The sequence below is a fragment of the Thalassophryne amazonica genome, chromosome 11, assembly GCF_902500255.1.
Source record: "Thalassophryne amazonica chromosome 11, fThaAma1.1, whole genome shotgun sequence".
NCBI classification, from domain to species: Eukaryota; Metazoa; Chordata; class Actinopteri; order Batrachoidiformes; family Batrachoididae; genus Thalassophryne; species Thalassophryne amazonica.
The window spans coordinates 23002758-23021495 of NC_047113.1; positions in this window are offsets into that span (position 1 = coordinate 23002758).

The following is an 18738-nucleotide window of genomic DNA, read 5'->3' on the forward strand; positions in this document are numbered from 1 at the left end:
GAGTTTGTTGTGGATTAATTCACGCACAAAGTGTGAGTGAAGCACAGTGCAGGCAAACTGTGTTTTGTAACACTATTAGAAGGCCTGTTCCAAGAACAGCAGGTTTGTCACCACGTCCAATGCTGTGACCTTGTTGACAGTTACATAAGGTATTTAAAACAAATGACCAATTAATAGCCTCTCCTTGGAGACATCCGAGCCGCTGCTTGGGCAGACCTACAGCTGGTCCAGACTGGTGCAGCAGGTGAGGACATGTGTTCTTGTGTGGGGCATGCAGACTCGTTTAGCTGTTTTGGAGCTGCAGGTGTGCAGGAGCTGACTGTGTGAGTGTGTGTGATGGGTCTGATCCAAGCTGAGCAGAGCGAGCAGGCGCTTGGTTCAGCACCAGGTGGTGAAATTTCATTCTGACTTCATATGATTTTGCAACGGATTGGGCTGAGATCAAATGAGGCAGGCGGGTGTTTTATGAATGTATGTGAGTTGCATTTGCAATGTTTTACCATGCGTGTGTGTGTGATGATGATGTGTGAACACACAGTGCCAACATTCATGACACGCAATCTGCACTGCAGCATTGTGCAACAGTACTCTGCTAAAATCACCTTTACCTGACTTTATATGACCAAAGGAATGTCAAATCAAAGAGATTATGGCAACCGTGATTTTCGTCTCAAAATAAGTATCAAAGTATCTTAACACTAACACTAAAACTTTTAACATGCCAGCTGCCTCCCTGCCTAACAAATGATATATTTTCATTTCCCCAGAGGCTGCTCTGGCACAAATACAGCAGTTAAAAAAAGTTGTACAACAGCGAACAACTAAATTTTCTTTTTGCAAAAATCTAAATTGGCTCTTGAGTCTTAGGAGCTGTGAAGACATGATAAATAAGAGTGTGCAGTTAACCCTCTGGGGCCGACGCCGTTGTAAACAATGGCTGGGACCAAGCTTTACTAAATTATAAATAACTTTTGAATGATATGAGATAGAAACTTACTTTTTTTTTTTTGCTGAAAAGGTAACTCCGCGGACTTTCGATCCACCATCGGCCATCTTTGTACTCCTCATAGAAGCTGTGTGATGACGTGCGCAATATGAGTGTCCAATCAGAATTGGTTCACCTTCACATGGTTTTCCAAAATCCAATTGTAGGGCAGATTTACCTCACATGATAAACCAAAGATCGTTTTCAGGAGTGATATCTTACTAGTTGGCCCGTTTGAATAGCCCCCTCACTCCTCCAATGCGCCTTGCGCCATTACGCACAGCAAAAGTGAAAGCAGACGGAGAGCCTTGCATGACAATCTCACGTGCTCAAACAAAGAGTGTGTAACTATCAGGATTGCTCCACTAATTTGCCTTTGAAGGTTACTGGATTACTCTGTGGCTCTCTCCTTCTGGCGTAAAGCGCTGTTTACCATATCAATGGGGTGAGGGAGAGGGGCCGCTCCTCAGACTGGAGCATAAACGCATAGACCATTTTGTATATATTGTTCAAAATGTGCATTTTTGTTTAATGTTTGAACTTTTTTGTTGTACAGTCTTTCACACAAGATCTCAAATTATCTTTATAAAGTGTCAAAACAGTTGTTTACTATAGTTTGCTGTGTGTTTTGAATAAATGTGTGGAAAATTATTTCTGCTTTACTTTTATCTTTGTTATTACTGCTTGTAAACCTTTATTACACTTATAAAACACAACAAAAGCATATATATTATAAAAGAACAGGTTGTCCTGAAAAAAACAGACATACAATGTGATTGTGGGATGCAGGGAGAGCTGTTAACAGCAATAATAAAACATTTATGCCAGGCGAGTGAACTGTCCAAGAAATGCCCTTGGACTCCAGAGGGTTAAAAAAAAAAAACAGTAATTCCAAAAGAAAGGTTTGTAGCTGTTTTTACCCATTGGTTAGTCATACACAATTTTGATCAATATGTGAGACCATGATGAAGCACAGTCTCTTGTCCCTTGTTTCACTTAGGGTCAACACAGCAGATCCGAGCTGGAACTCCATGTTGATTTGTCCCAATTTTTATGCCTGACTCAATTCCACATCACAGTATTTGCATACCTACTTGTTCCAAGTAAGGGTCATGGAAGAGGTGGAGCAGATCCCAGGGGTCATTTGGCGAGAGGGCCACTTATAGACAGTCAGTTCATTTAAGGTTTCAAGTCACCAAACCTGCATGTCTTTGGAAGTGGGAGGAAGATGGAGTAATGGGAGAACATGTAGACACCATGGAGAAAGGACCAGCTTGGAAACAAATTTGGAACTTTCTACCTGTGAGGCAACATTGCTAATGACCAAGCCACCATGCAACCTGTAGTACTTCATGGGCAAAAGGGGGGCGACAGACCACAGTTTGAGATTCACCGCAATACCATATGAGTCCTGCTTGTCATCTTATGTAGTCACCTCATGTAAAAAAATGACTACTTTGGGGGGAATGTACACACAGCAGCCACTTTAATGCATACACCTTGCTAGTACTGGGTGAGTCCCCTTTTTGGCTTCAGAACTGCCTTATTTCTTTGTAGCATAGATTCTACAAGGTGTTGGAAGCATTCCTCAGAGATGTTGGTCCATTTTGACATGATAGCATCACGTAGTCACCCATTCAACCAGTCTGCCCGTTCCCCTCTGACCTCCAACATCAACAAGCCATTTTCGTCCACACATCTGCCTCGCACTGGATATCTTTTTTTTTTTTTTTTACAAACCAGTCTCTGTGTACCCTAAAGATGATTGTGTGTGAAAACCCCAGTAGCTCAGCAGCAGTTTTTGAAATACTCAGACCAGCCCGTCTAGCACCAACAACCATGCCACGTTCAAAATCACGTAAACCCCTTTTCTTCCAACATTCTGATGCTCGATTTGAACTTCAGAAAGTGGTCTTCAATTCACCTAGAATCCTAAATGCATTGAGTTGCTGCCATGTGATTGGCTAATTAGCTATTTGTGTTAAGCAATTGAACAGGTGTACCTCATAAAGTGGCCATTGAGTGTACACTTTGAATCAATGCATTGTTGTGCCAAAAAAAAAAGGCATTAACCTATAAAATTAGACATTAAAAGAAAAATAATTTTCCCTTTTGTTCTTTCTTTAAACAAAAACAGCAAACTACATGTATTCACTGAAACTACAAAATACTTGTTTTATTTGTCAGCAGTTTATCTGTTACGTTGAACAGTTGGATGTATACATATCTTGTTTGGTCTCAGCTGTGACTTGCTCTGGTACCAGAATAGCTCCCTCGTCTTCTATACCTCAGTAAAATGAAGAAGTGGATCACATGACACCCAGGCAACATCTCACTATGATTTTCCCATCACACCCTGCTGATACTGCTGCAGCGCTTCAACACTAAGGTAACATTTCTGTAACCACAAACTTCCTCTATCTGACTGAGCAATCAAGAATAGTGGTGACACCAAGGCCAGCCCAAGGGCCCAGCTTTGGGGTGGGTGGCACCACTTCCTGTGAGGAAAACACCTCCACTGAAATTTCAACCAAAAGATGAAGCTGCCACACCTTTGCAACTGTGTACTGTAATTAAAAAGATTAAAATAATTCACTTTGAAACAGTGCTTAGTTGAAAATAAAGTATAAATTTCTTTATGCACTGAGCCAAACACAACCTTCCCCCACCGTAGCGTGAGTGGGAACTCCAAATTGACTTCAAAATGCACAGAGAGAGCGTCAAGTTCAAAACATGGCAGTAACAGAGAGAAATGCATGTGAACAGTGTTTGTGTATCTGCTAGATATAAGACACCAATTCAAATCCCTATTGAGTGCTGACTGCTGGTGCATGCTGGCCTGTGTTGGTTCCTGCTTGATCTCTGTCATCGGTGAAGCAATGTCTACAAGAGGGAACATCTCTGTTTTTTGATAAATGTGCAGGAAAGGAACAATGAGCACTAAAGTCATAAAATTACACGACTAAAACAGTTATTTGAAAGAGATATTGTTAATATTTGACCCTTATGTAACGGCGGCATTACTCTGCTACTAAAAGTGTGTGTATGTGAGCGAAACTCAAATCCCACTTTCCTGTGTAGCTTACTCAGTGAGGGCACTCAGCAGGGTCACAACATTTATTACTGTGTTCCAATCCAATGAGTAGATGAATTAATATCCAATAGTATCAATTCATAAATAACACCTATGTCACACCTTGACGATTTAGCCAATGTATGCCGACCGCACTACAAAATTGTGGCATACGCTGGCGTACATCTAATTTCATTTTTATATAGCACCAAAACACAACAAAGTTACCTGTTGTCTAATAAATTATGGGAAAGTTTTTATCATGTATTACAATGGTAGTTATGTTAGATGTGCAGTCTCACCCACTATTGCAATCATTATTACATTTGAGATAATAGAGTTTTATTACAAAACCAACAGAAACATCATTTGTGTCCATTATTGTGATAATATCACGATCATAACAGTTGTTACAACAACAGTTGCAACTGCAGTAAAGTCAGTCACAGCTCAAACCTCAAAATCATAATACGGGTGTGTCAGATGGACCAATAAATTTGTACCCATACACACAAAGTGTCACATTGTTTGTCTTGGAAAAGGCAGAGTGCTCACTAATATGGAATTTAACCCTCTGGGGTCCGAGGGCATTTTTTGGACAGTTTACTCGCCTGGCATAAATGTTGTATTATTGCTGTTAACAGCGTTCCCTGCATCCCACAATCAAGTTTTATATCTCTTTTTTTCAGGACAACCTGTTCTTTCATAATATATATGCTTTTGTTGTGTTTTATAAGTGTAATAAAGGTTTACAATCAGAAATAAGAAAGGAAAAAATAAAGCGGAAATAATTTTCCACACACATTTATGCAAAACACACAGCAAACTATAATAAACAACTGTTTTCATACTTTATAAAGGTAATTTGAGGTCTTGTGTGAAAGACTGGACAACAAAACAGTTCAAACAAACACAAATGCACACTTTGAACAATATATACAAAATGGTCTATGCGTTTTATTTGTCTTCAACTCTCACTTTCGCTGTGCATAATGGCACTGGGCACATTGGAAGAGTTAGGGGGCTATTCAGACGGGCCAACTAGTAAGATATCACTCCTGAAAACGATCTTTGGTTTATCACATGAGGTAAATCTACCCTACGATTGGATTTTGGAAAACCATGTGACAGTGAACCAAATCCGATTGGACACTCACATTCCGCACGTCATCACACAGCTTCTATGAGGAGTACAAAGATGGCCAACGGTGGATCGAAAGTCCGCAGAGTTAACTTTTCAGAAAAAAAAGAGAGTACGTTTCTATCTCAAATCATTAAAAAGTTATTTATAATTTAGTAAAGCTTGGTCCCAGCCGTTGTATACAATGGCGTCGGCCCCAGAGGGTTAACAAATTTGGGATGAAAATTTGATGAAGATGTTTTAAAATCTTTTACTCCAATGCATGAAAAATGATAGCAAAAAAAGTGTTGCATTTGTATTCTCTGCACATCCAGTTGGGGATCAAACCTACAACCCTTTATTGTGTTTATAAAGCTGCTTCTTTGACCATATGGAAACATTCATTATTATACTCAACAAAAATATAAACGCAACACTTTTGGTTTTGCTCCCATTTTGTATGAGATGAACTCATAGATCTAAAACTTTTTCCACATACACAATATTAGCATTTCCCTCAAATATTGTTCACAAACCAGTCTAAATCTGTGATAGTGAGCACTTCTCCTTTGCTGACATAATCCATCCCACCTCACAGGTGTGCCATACCAAGATGCTGATTAGACACCATTATTGGTGCACAGGTGTGCCTTAGACTGCCCACAATAAAAGGCCTCTCTGAAAGGTGCAGTTTTGATTTATTGGGGGGGATGCCAGTCAGTATCTGGTGTGACCACCATTTGCCTCATGCAGTGCAACACATCTCCTTCGCATCATCTGTGAAGAGAACACCTCTCCAACGTGCCAAACGCCAGCGAATGTGAGCATTTGCTCACTCAAGTCGGTTACGACGACGAACTGGAGTCAGGTCGAGACCCCGATGAGGACGACGAGCATGCAGATGAGCTTCCCTGAGACGGTTTCTGACAGTTTGTGCAGAAATTCTTTGGTTATGCAAACCGATTGTTTCAGTAGCTGTCTGAGTGGCTGGTCTCAGACGATCTTGGAGGTGAACATGCTGGATGTGGAGGTCCTGGGCTGGTGTAGTTACACGTGGTCTGCGGTTGTGAGGCTGGTTGGATGTACTGCCAAATTCTCTGAAACGCCTTTGGAGACGGCTTATGGTAGAGACATGAACATTCAATACACGAGCAACAGCTCTGGTTGACATTCCTGCTGTCAGCATGCCAATTGCATGCTCCCTCAAATCTTGCGACATCTGTGGCATTGTGCTGTGTGATAAAACTGCACCTTTCAGAGTGGCCTTTTATTGTGGGCAGTCTAAGGCACACCTGTGCACTAATCATGGTGTCTAATCAGCATCTTGATATGGCACACCTGTGAGGTGGGATGGATTATCTCAGCAAAGGAGAAGTGCTCACTATCACAGATTTAGACTGGTTTGTGAACAATATTTGAGGGAAATGGTGATATTGTGTATGTGGAAAAAGTTTTAGATCTTTGAGTTCATCTCATACAAAATGGGAGCAAAACCAAAAGTGTTGCGTTTATATTTTTGTTGAGTATATATAATTATATAATTGAAAATTGAACTTATACGCGCTTTTGCCAATCAAGGGTCACAGGAGGGCTGGAGCCTAACCCAGCAGTCATAGGGCGTGAGGCAGAGTACACCCTTGACAGGATGCCAGTCTGTCGCAGGGCCACATATAGACAGACAAACACACTCACGGTCAATTTAAAATCACCAGTTCACCTAACCTGCACATGTTTGCAATTGGAAGGAAACTGGAGCACCTGGAGCGAATCTACGCAAACAGAGGGAGAACATTAAAACTCCACACATGAAAAGACCAGGTGGGAAGTGATCCCATGACCTTCTCGCTGTGATGCAACAGTGCTAACCCAACCCACCATACTGCCCTTTAAGCCAACATTTTTCTAAAATATTTTTTTAATCATTGGCCAAAATTTAAAATTTTTGAAACCCCTACTTTATGAAATATTTCAAAACTTCATGACTTAATGTACTTTTTCTGTAACACAGGTCACAAACTGAAAGTGCACATTTTCATTTATACTTATGGATGGTTAATCATCTAATAAATCTGAGTTACAGATTTGAAGAAAAAAATGGAAGCACTGAGGTGTTTAAATTAACAAACAATTCATAACAGGCTCAGTGTTATCTGTGTGTGTGTGTGTGTGTGTGTGTGTGTGTGTGTGTGTGTGTGTGTGTGTGTGTGTGTGTGTGTGTGTGTGTGTGTGTGTGTGTGTGTGTGTGTGTGTGTGTGTGTGTGTGTGTGCAGCACATGAAAAACAAACAACTTGTGGTGTATCCTGTTCAGACAAGATGAGAATTCCCCTTCCTGAAAGGTCTGGTAACCTGATGTTACATCCACGTGTGCCAAACTGTGAGCTACAATCACGTGCAGAGTCAGAGTTCTGAAGTGAAACTGAATCTACAGTGGTTTCCACCGGCTCTTACTGCACATATACGAGGATCTGAGAATCCACTTGTTTAGGGGAAATACTTCAGCCTTGAGTTTCTGACTTCAGTGTTCAATAAAACTATTGCTTTAGAGCAGTTTGGCACCGTCAAACTCCAAGCAGGGGCTATTTGCCTATTATTTGTCTGCCAAAGAGAGAAGTCTCCAGTGGGAACACTAAAAACCCAATGAATTAAAAGAAACTTGGTGAGATTAGTGTCCAAAAAATAAGGGGAACTGTAAACTCACATGCAGGAAATATTTGTTTTTGTGCAGGTTAAAGAGCTGCTGGCATCTGGTGCATATTGTGAAGAATCTGGCCAACTTGCCACATGAGTTGCAACATTATTGACTGATCAAAGTGGAACATAAAATAAATAAATAAAGTACAGGCACATATGCACTGATGAAGTGCAAGTACAGTTCAGCAACAAGAATGTTTATGAAAGTGACCATTATTTTTTCCTATTTTTACTTCATTTTTTCCATGTTTGTTTTATGAAATAATAATAAAAACAAAACAATAAAAATTTGACTATTATTTGTGTTCATGGCATTTTTACTTAGTTGGTGATCATATGAGTAAATGTGGCTGATTGTGAGTTTTCTGTTGTTGCTTTGGTAATGAGTTATTTGCATTTTTGTGATTACAACCCCTGGCAAAAATTATGGAATCACCGGCCTCGGAGGATGTTCATTCAGTTGTTTAATTTTGTAGAAAAAAAGCAGATCACAGACATGACACAAAACTAAAGTCATTTCAAATGGCAACTTTCTGGCTTTAAGAAACACTATAAGAAATCAAGAAAAAAAGATTGTGGCAGTCAGTAACGGTTACTTTTTTAGACCAAGCAGAGGAAAAAAATATGGAAATATGTGATTTACATACAGAAAAGCTAAACGAAAGGCATCATTAACACCTAAACAGAAAAAAACAAGGTTACAATGGGCTAAGGAAAAGCAATTGTGGACTGTGGATGACTGGATGAAAGTCATATTCAGTGATGAATCTCGAATCTGCATTGGGTAAGGTGATGATGCTGGAACTTTTGTTTGGTGCCTTTCCAATGAGATTTATAAAGATGACTGCCTGAAGAGAACATGTAAATTTCCACAGTCATTGATGATATGGGGCTGCATGTCAGGTAAAGGCACTGGGGAGATGGCTGTCATTACATCATCAATAAATGCACAAGTTTATGTTGATATTTTGGACAATTGAAAGGATGTTTGGGGATGATGAAATCATTTTTCAAGATGATAATGCATCTTGCCATAGAGCAAAAACTGCAAAAAAACATTCCTTGCAAAAAGACACATAGGGTCAGTCATGACATAGGGTCAATGTCAATGAGCAGATGTGATTTGATGCAGGTGTTAGTTTGGGGGATGAAAATTTACAGGGTGATTCCATAATTTTTTCCTCAGAATTGAGTGATTCCATATTTTTTTCCTCTGCTTGGTCTAAAAAAGTAACCGTTACTGACTGCCACAATCTTTTTTCTTGATTTCTTATAGTGTTTCTTAAAGCCAGAAAGTTGCCATTTGAAATGACTTTAGTTTTGTGTCATGTCTGTGATCTGCTTTTTTTCTACAAAATTAAACAACTGAATGAACATCCTCTGAGGCTGGTGATTCCATAATTTTTGCCAGGGGTTGTATTTATGATGTAGCATTATGTCATGGTGAATTTAATTGCAAGAGGATAGAAGGCCTACATGTAAAATACATGACCTGCCACTGTCAGGTTGATTTTATTTTTGTTACCTACAGCACACACACAAAAAAGACAAACACAAACAAACAAACAAACAAACAAAAAAAAATAAAACAGTAAAACAAAGATGAGCTCCATTTACAACTTGACACATGTAAAAAAAAAAAAAAAAAAAATCATTATATTTTCTATTGAGACAATTTTCTGGTAACTGATATCACTGTTGAATGAAATTAAAAGTTTTCTACTTTTGGTTTGTGACATGTATGACTGGCAGGCTCCATCAAGGTCAGTGACAAAGAAATGTGTCCATCGAGGGCCAAATGTCCACCCACAATTCTCCCTACCGCAAATAGTCTCATCTTGGCCACTGCAGGGGGCACATAATTGTTATTTGTCATATTTTGAAGACATTTATAGTCAGCCATTTTTCCGGTTGCACTCTAGGTGGTGCAGCCAGCACTAAAAATACATCCAGTAAGTGTAAGCCAGACTGGACAAACTGAGGAACATATAATAAATATGTACCTCGCAACACAACTGCGTCCCTCGATTTTACTTCTTCAACGGCACACAACAGTCACAGAGAATATTGCCGTGTTGTCTGACACTGCTTCAGGCTTCACAGGGGTTCATAACTTTATATATTTAACAGTTCCAAAAGTTCCACATAATGATCAATAATCATCTGATTGCCATCGTCATCTTTGTGTCTTTTGAGTCTTTCATTCGTTCAGCAGCAGTCAATAAGCGGGTAGACAGATGTTGCTAACAGCTACCCATGCTAACTGCTTTTTAGTCCCAGGTCTACACCACAGCTGTCCTGATGAGATCCTAACGTGACATTCCTTCCTTTTCAAGCCTTCATGGTCACACGCTTGCAAAACTGGACAAACGCGCGGCTTTCTTGTAGAGACATGCACAAATTAAAAATTGGATTTTAAGCATGATAAACAATGGGACCAGCATGATCACCAGCATGCTTATTTTATGTTATTTCACACACCCCCACACACATATATTTAGATATGTTATACTTAGTTATTTATATATATATATATATATATATTTGGGCATCCAGTGTGGGCAGCAAAGTAAGAATTTCATTGCACAGGGAAACATGTTTCTTTACTGTGCATATGACAGTAAAAGCTTTGAATCTTGAATGGGACCAGACAATCACTTGGCTGGAAACAAAACCTGGATGTTGACAAAGCAATTTATTCTGGATTGAATTTTCCTATATGTGGTAAGGACAACTCTACAATTATGCAAACGTTTCTGACTTTTCAAACTTTAAATATGTACTTCATAAACATTGTGAAAATGTTTAATAAGTCCTCAGAATTTAAGCAGATCTTTCCTAACCTGAGGACAATCGCCCAAGAAAATCTTGTCACAATTCACTGATTATTTTTGAAGATATAGGCCGACACACAAACAGACCTTTGTATTTGGTATTGAGATGCTTAAATAAAAAGCTCAAAGACACCTGAGGACATGTTTCCAGCAAAACTTTTCTTGCAATTGTTTTGCATGCTTCTATCAGTTGACTCATTGATTCAAAGTCATTTAGGTTCTAAATCATGCATGCTCATAAATAAATCCATGTTTCTCTGTTCAGTCCATCATCACTGCAGCTGTCTCTAAGAGCACAGACAAAAAGAGGTATAACAGTTAACTTGACCCCTGGTGGGACTGCTGGGGACATAAACCAGATGGAGCAGTGTAATTTCTTGCTGGCACAAGTTAATTTGGCTGTTCTGCTTAAGTTACAGAAAAACTCAAATCTTTGTCACTACATTTATGCCACCAAATAGTCCAGAGATTTAACATTAATCATAAGGAAACACTTTTTTTTTTTTGCCAGCAACACCTTTGGTCTCATTCATACAGCTCTACAAATGCCCACCTGGGCCCATTAGGAGCATTATTACTGTTGGCAGGAGGTATAGAGAGTAATACATTTGCCACAAGAACTGGTGATGTTCTGTTCAACCCCTGCATGTGCTACATGAAAATCCTTCCACTGAGACATCTGCAGAACTGTGAGTAGAAGCACAGATATTCTGCTTTCATATAAAAGAGGATGAGCCAATAATTAATCAAATCTACTGTGGGAATGCAGAGTGCCTCATAACTATATAAGTTATGAGGATGACCAGCGACTCTCCCCAGAAGAAGCAATAAATGAGAAATCTGGTATCAGTGAGCCCCCTAGAGGTAGATATGTGAATTATGGCATGCATGCAGGGCGTGTCATCTGAAGACAGAACCAACAGGTCTGAAATGTCAAAAAGTGGCAGAAATGAAAAGGAATGTAAATTCCCCTTTGAAATGAACTGTGCCAAGTCCACGTCTATGTGCATGAGATACTTTGTTATATAGTGTTATATATATCCAATTCAATCCAATCCACTTTATTTATAAAGCACATTTAAACAGACTCGAGTCTCCAAAGTGCTGCACAGCAAAAGCATAGACACGCAAAATAGTAATAATAACAATAATAACAGTAAAATAGATAAGATAAAATACATAAATAAAACCATGATAAAACAATAAATTTCAATAAAATAAAAAATAAAATAAGACAACTATAACTCTCCCATATTACATTATTATTTTTTCATGACAAAGTAGCCTTTTATGCATTTCACATTGAGTTTTCACTTTGACAGTGCAAACCACAACTTCCACTGATCTCATGATGACTACACATCATGAGTTGTTATTGTAGGTCTTCCTGCTGTTTCCATCATCCACAGATCACAAAAAAAAAAAGAAGAAAACAAAAGATTGTTTCTACTTTTGTCCATTAAAGTTGCTGAGTAGGAAAACTGCATGACTGGGCCTGTCCTGAACACACTTTGTCTTCCTTTCCTGGACTGGCACAATACTCCGTCAGCTGCAGCTTGCGTGCGACCACTGTTTTGGTAGATTTGCATGCGGGCACAAGAGCAGACTAGGATGAATCACCCGCCTTTATGTGCATGTGTGTGTGTGTCTGTGTGTGCACTCTCAGCTATGTCTGCTGTCTCACAGGACTCCAATCTGTGTCTCGCCATCTCTTCTAAGTGGGACTATTACATTACCTTTTCTCCAAATAGCAACAAATTAAAAAAGCAGCAAGAACAACAACCAAAGACAAATGCAAATTATAAGTCAAAGACAGATGTTTGAAGGCCTCACACACTAAATGGGAATGATTTAAGAAGGCTGTGTGGACATCAGGAGGAGGAACTCAAAAATGCATGAAGACCTACAGAAGAAAAATTGGGCTGCACATTAGCTGCCCATTGTGTGGTGCACTTTGGAAATGGGTATTGCATGACAAATGCATCTGCTTCACAATACGAGAGCCCACCAGGAAGTACGCCCAGAGCACCTGGAAAAATGGGTCCATTTATCACGGTGACCAGTGTAAGTCAAGGCCTTTTATGTAAAATACAGCGTCAACGGTGCCAGTGGGTGAATGAAGACATTGGCAGCAGAAGGAGCCCCAAAGGATTCTGTACATTACTGTGACTGCCATATTATTTTCATTTGACCCCACATGTAATCATGTTTAAATGTGCGTGCAGTTTCTGAAATAAAATGTCATGCTGCAAGCTACGGCCACCTGCAATATATTACACAACATGTCGTGTGAATAATGTTACATATTTGTACGTATGATTGCTAGCGTCTGTGGAGCCATACAGCGTCTATGTTTGAAACATTTCACACAGTCAGAAAACAGCAGTTTTAGTGGGCCAAGCTGCAACAATATTTACTGTCACATGTAATATTAAAGTAAAAGTAACACCTTACGGTTGTCTTTTGGTGTTTTTTGACCCCGATTGTCGTCCTGATTCCAAAAATGAGGAAATCCGGCCTGACTGTCCACAGTGGCAGTCTAACACTGTGTGTTGTCTTATTATACACGAGGTTAGTGCCGATTACAAGCTATATTGACAGTAGCCCCATGACACAGGAGCAGAGGTGCCAAAAAAGGGAGAATAAGGAGAAGAATTCTAGCAGCCCATGACTGACTGGGGCCCAGAGAGGCCTCTCATACAATTATAATACTCACAAAATAATATGGGGGGTGATCCAGTAAGATTTCTTTTCATGGGGCTAAAATCCCTGGTGGTGCCCCTGCACGGGAGTACTGGGTATGCTCACAACTGTGTGCAGTCTATGCACCAATGTGTGTCATAATACGTTACTACAAAGCTACGATACTGGTAACGTCTGAAAACTGTCTTCTGTTGAAGATTATACCATGCCTTTCATGTATATTACATTTCCATTAATGGGCAACTCAATCATTTTGGTAGAGCATATTGATATCTACTACAGTCTACTGAAAAATGTGAGGATACTGAAGGGTTAAGGAAGTCGCCGAAACAGTGAGACTGACTGCTGTGTATGATTGCTGCCCAGTCTGGTCAATGAAATTGCTGTGCCCCCAATTTGCATTGTATTTTAATTTTAGCCTGTAAATTTAACCTGCCATTAAAGTGACTGTACAGACAAATCTACTTTCAAGCTGAAACGGTTCATTTCAAATTATTAATACCCCTGCCAATTTCAAGATGCAGTAAGAAAACAAAAAGTAAGCTGTCATTACAATTTAAGTAAAATATGCATATTACCCCAATCTACACAGAGCACATCCAGTGATTCACTTTTGTACATCATGATGTGTCACAATGTGATGAATTTTATAGCACATGTTCAAAATTTTCCCGATTGGCCACTGCATTCTGCAACACCACTCTTACCATAGATTACACACAATGACATGATCATTTTCCCAGCTGGTGGTTCTCATACTGCAAAATTTCACTGAAGATTTGACTTTTACCTTTGGTTACAATATGATGCAATGTGATACGATGCGACATACTTTATTATCCCATAGGAAAATTTGTCATGGACACGTGCTGTATACATATGCCTTCACAGTACATTCAAAAAGTAAAACAAATATCCATAAAAAAAAAACAAAAAAAACTCATTAGTAAAACAGAGAATATGGTATAAATAATACAGAATGGACTAACATCAGAAGAATCTACCACCTCCCATAAGCATTGGGCATTAACCCTTTTGTATGCATATTGCATTTTGTTGATTGTTCCCTAAAATTTTGATTAAAAAACCTGTATGTTATCTGGTTGGTCTAACAGTAAACAAGAATCACTCCCACCTTTACCAACTGCCCACTTGCAATGTGTTTATCTTGTACCTTACCTTTATATCCAGTTGTTGAGCTCTGATGTAACGCATCACGTGTAAATCTGTTTCCGGGTCCAAAGACCTGCAAGTTTACAATTACAGTTACGTCTGTATGATCCTTTTAAGGATCTACAGTTTAAATTTAGTTTGTGTTTACAATGTCCGTCCCTCCCTTCTCCATCTCCACCTCCGTTAACCGTATTCATCTGTTTCTAAGGTAAGAACACTTAATAAAACTTTTTTCTTTTACTTTATATATTTTATTATGCACAGATAAAATATACATGTCTGTTTCTTATTAAAAAAGTTATTTATTACAATAAACAGGAGGTTAAAGTGCAAACTTCACTTTCCCCCGAACGACATGAACAGGAAGCGATTGCGGCTCACAGCAACTCCCATTGAAAATAACGTTGAAACAACCTGAACTTCTGGCATTTTTACATAAAACAAACGCAATAACAACATCGAAAAACCCAGTTAATATATCCAGGAGAGTTTTAGGCACAATATACAAAGAGTTTTATGTTGCGATGTTAATGCTGTTGTCCGTGTGCAACAGTTTTTCAGTGCAGTTTTCAGTGTTAATGGCAGCGCGTATTTTTTGTTTGGAGCCGAACGTTGAAAATCACAATGCGTTACATCACACTTAATCAGATTGTCAGATATTCATTTCAGTCTATGGCTGGATTTGGATCAGCAGCAAAACTTAAATTATGATTGTTTTATTTATTACATTCTCCACACCTCCACAAATGTAAAGATTTCTGAGTAATCCTGCTGACTTTAAGCTTTTAGCACAGATAACTACTTTTTTATGTTTTTAGTTTGTGGAACATTTTCACTGTTAACAATAATGTCACAACAACAACAATAATAATAATAATAATAATAGCAATTAGAATAATATATTTAATTATTTTAATATTTAATCATTTATTTGTGTAGCACTTTTAGTGTTTGTTATAATATTACTCATTTTCTATATCTTTTTATTTACTTGAGGGCAAGAAAAATTGTTAAATTAATTTAAGTAATTTTCTGGAACCTCCCTATAGAATAAACACACAAATACATTGTACATGTTTTTTATACTATCAATAATAACAATAAAAAAGTACATATGCAATCAAATAGAGATCACAAAAAGGTGTCAAAATGTTAATGTTTGTGAATTGTTATGGGCAAGTTCATGTTTTTGTGTGTTTTGTTTTCTTGGTGTGTAAAATTTGCATTTAGACAAACTTGACCCTGAAGAGCTTTATTATTATTATTATTATTATTATTATTATTATTATTATTATTATTAGCCACTCTACTCTGTGTCAGCCTGATCCTGTCAGATCTCAGAAGCTAAGCAGAGCTGGATCTGGTTAGTACTTGGATGGGAGACCTCTTTGGAACACCAGCAGCTGTGTGTGTTTCTCCGGGTAAAACTGGAGTTGCGTCAGGAAGGGCATCTGGCGTAAAACTTGTGCCAATTACCGATGCGGATCTGGCTGTATCTGCTGTGGCGACCCAAACAAAACCGGGAGCAGCCGAATGAACAACAACGTTATTATTATCATTATTATGCTGCACTGTGAGTAACAAAGTATAAAAAGAACTGTTTTACTTGTTTTACATAAGAATTTCCTCCCTGTGAAAAAAACAATCACTTGAACCTTTCTGAACAATAACCAACAGTGTTTTCAGAAGTCAGGCTCCAGTTTCACAGACAACCCGTAACCAGCATTTTTTTTTTTTTTTTTTTATCACAGTTATAATTGGATTGACCTATTTCTACAACATTTCATGCCAAAGGAAAAATAAGAGTGAATTAACTATATTAAGGACAATAATTCAATATGAGATAATTCCATTATGGCAGTCTGTGTGTCCAAAGATTTTGTATATTTAGGTCAAAGCACATCAGTAGGCCATTGCAACAGACCAATCCTATCACTAAAATCCAATATTATCATTGTGATGGCTTCAGTAGATAGTGACAGTTTGTTACCTGCCCACCCATGAACACCACATGTGCTGATGTGAAATATGACAGAAAAGTAAAACTGTTTCGTTATTACTGGAAAGGATATGCTGTTGATCAACTGAACAGCTATATAAGATATTATAATATATTATTATTGGAGCGAACTGGTCATCATGAAGAAATCATGCCACTTAGATCCTTCATATTACTTGAAATAAAATTCTTGAAAATCCCTTCCATCTTTTCTAAAGTATTCAACACCTGATCTAGATATTACAGTGAGGAAAATAAGTATTTGAACACCCTGCAGTTTTGCAAGTTCTCCCACTTAGAAATCATGGAGGGGTCTGAAATTTTCATCTTAGGTGCATGTCCACTGTGAGAGACAATCTAAAAAAAAAAAAAAAACAAAAAAAAAAAAACCTCTTTACCTGTATTAATTGCACCTGTTTGAACTTGTTACCTGTATAAAAGACACCTGTTCACACACTCAATCAATCACACTCCAACCTGTCCACCATAGCCAAGACCAAAGAGCTGTCTTCAGACACCAGGGACTAAACTGTAGACCTGCACAAGGCTGGGATGGAGTACAGGACAACAGGCAAGTAGCTTGGTAGAAGACAACAACTGTTATGATTATTTATTAGAAAGTGGAAGAAACACAAGATGACTGTCAATCTCCCTCGGTCTGGGATTCCATGCAAGATCTCACTTTGTCGGGTAAGGATGATTCTGAGAAAGCTCAGAACTACACAGGAGGACCTCGTCAATGACCTGAAGAGAGCTGGGACCACAGTCACAAAGATTACATTAGTAACACATGATGCTCTCATGTTTTTAAATCCTGCAGGGCAGCAAGGTCCCCCTGCTCAAGCCAGCACATGTCCAGGCCCGTTTGAAGTTCACCAGTGACCATATGAATAATCCAGAGGAGGTATGGGAGAAGGTCATGTGGTCAGATGAGACCAGAATAGAGCTTTTTGGAATCAACTCCACTTACCATGTTTAGAGGATGAGAACAACCCCAAGAAAACCATCCCAACCGTGAAGCATGGGGGTGGAAACATCATACTCTGGGGGTGCTCTTCTGCAAAGGGGACAGAACAACGGCACCGTTATGAAGGGAGGATGGATGGGGTCATGTATTGTGAGATTTTGGCAAACAACCTCCTTCCCTCAGTAAGAGCATTGAAGATGGGTCATGGCTGGGTCTTCCAGCATGACAATGACCCCAAACACACAGCTAGGGCAACTAAGGAGGGGCTCCATAAGAAGCATTTCAAGGTCCTGGAGTGGCCTGGCCAGTCTCCAGACCTGAACTCAATAGAACATCTTTGGAGTGAGCTGAAACTCCAAACCTGAAAGATTTGGAAAAGATCTGTATGGAGGAGTGGACCAAAATCCCTGCTGCAGTGTGTGAAAACCTGGTGAAAAACGACAGGAAACATTTGACCTCTGTAATTGCAAACAAAGGCTACTGTACCAAATATTAACATTGATTTTCACAGGTGCTGAAATACTTATTTGCAGCAGTAACATACAAAAAATTAAAAAAAATCATACATTGTGATTTCCAAATATTTTTTTTAGATTATGTCTCTCACAGTGGACATGCACCAAAGGTGAAAATTTCAGACCCCTCCATGATTTCTAAGTGGGAGAACTTGCAAAATCACAGGGTGTTCAAATACTTATTTTCCTCACTATATCTTGATGATAGCAGTCTGGATGAACAGTCCTTTCAGAAAATTCTACAATCTGATCTTACAAGTAGATGAAGCACAATTAATTCACTGAGGCAGCCTGCCTTGTATAATTTTTTTCATTGTAAATGCAGTTTTTGAATGATATGGCAGAAAGACAGACCTGCATGGAACAAGCGCCCTGTGAAGCCACGGCTTTGGTGTCTGCACAATGTCATAAAAACAATTAAGTGTATGTTGACAACAAAGAATGAAACGGGCTGTTTGCAGCACAACAGCAGATTACTTTTTTGACCTGAAGACTGGAAAATTGCCTGATAGTTCAAAGGCAGGGTTTTTCTGAGACATTTGTCTCCATAATGGCAGAGAGGGGTTGGGTGCTTTAAGGTCAAGCTGGCAGCACCACAGCTCTATTGAGAGAAAACACAGAATCAACAACCTTGAGCTTGTACTCAAACAACACAGCAAACAAATGAGTGCAGAGTA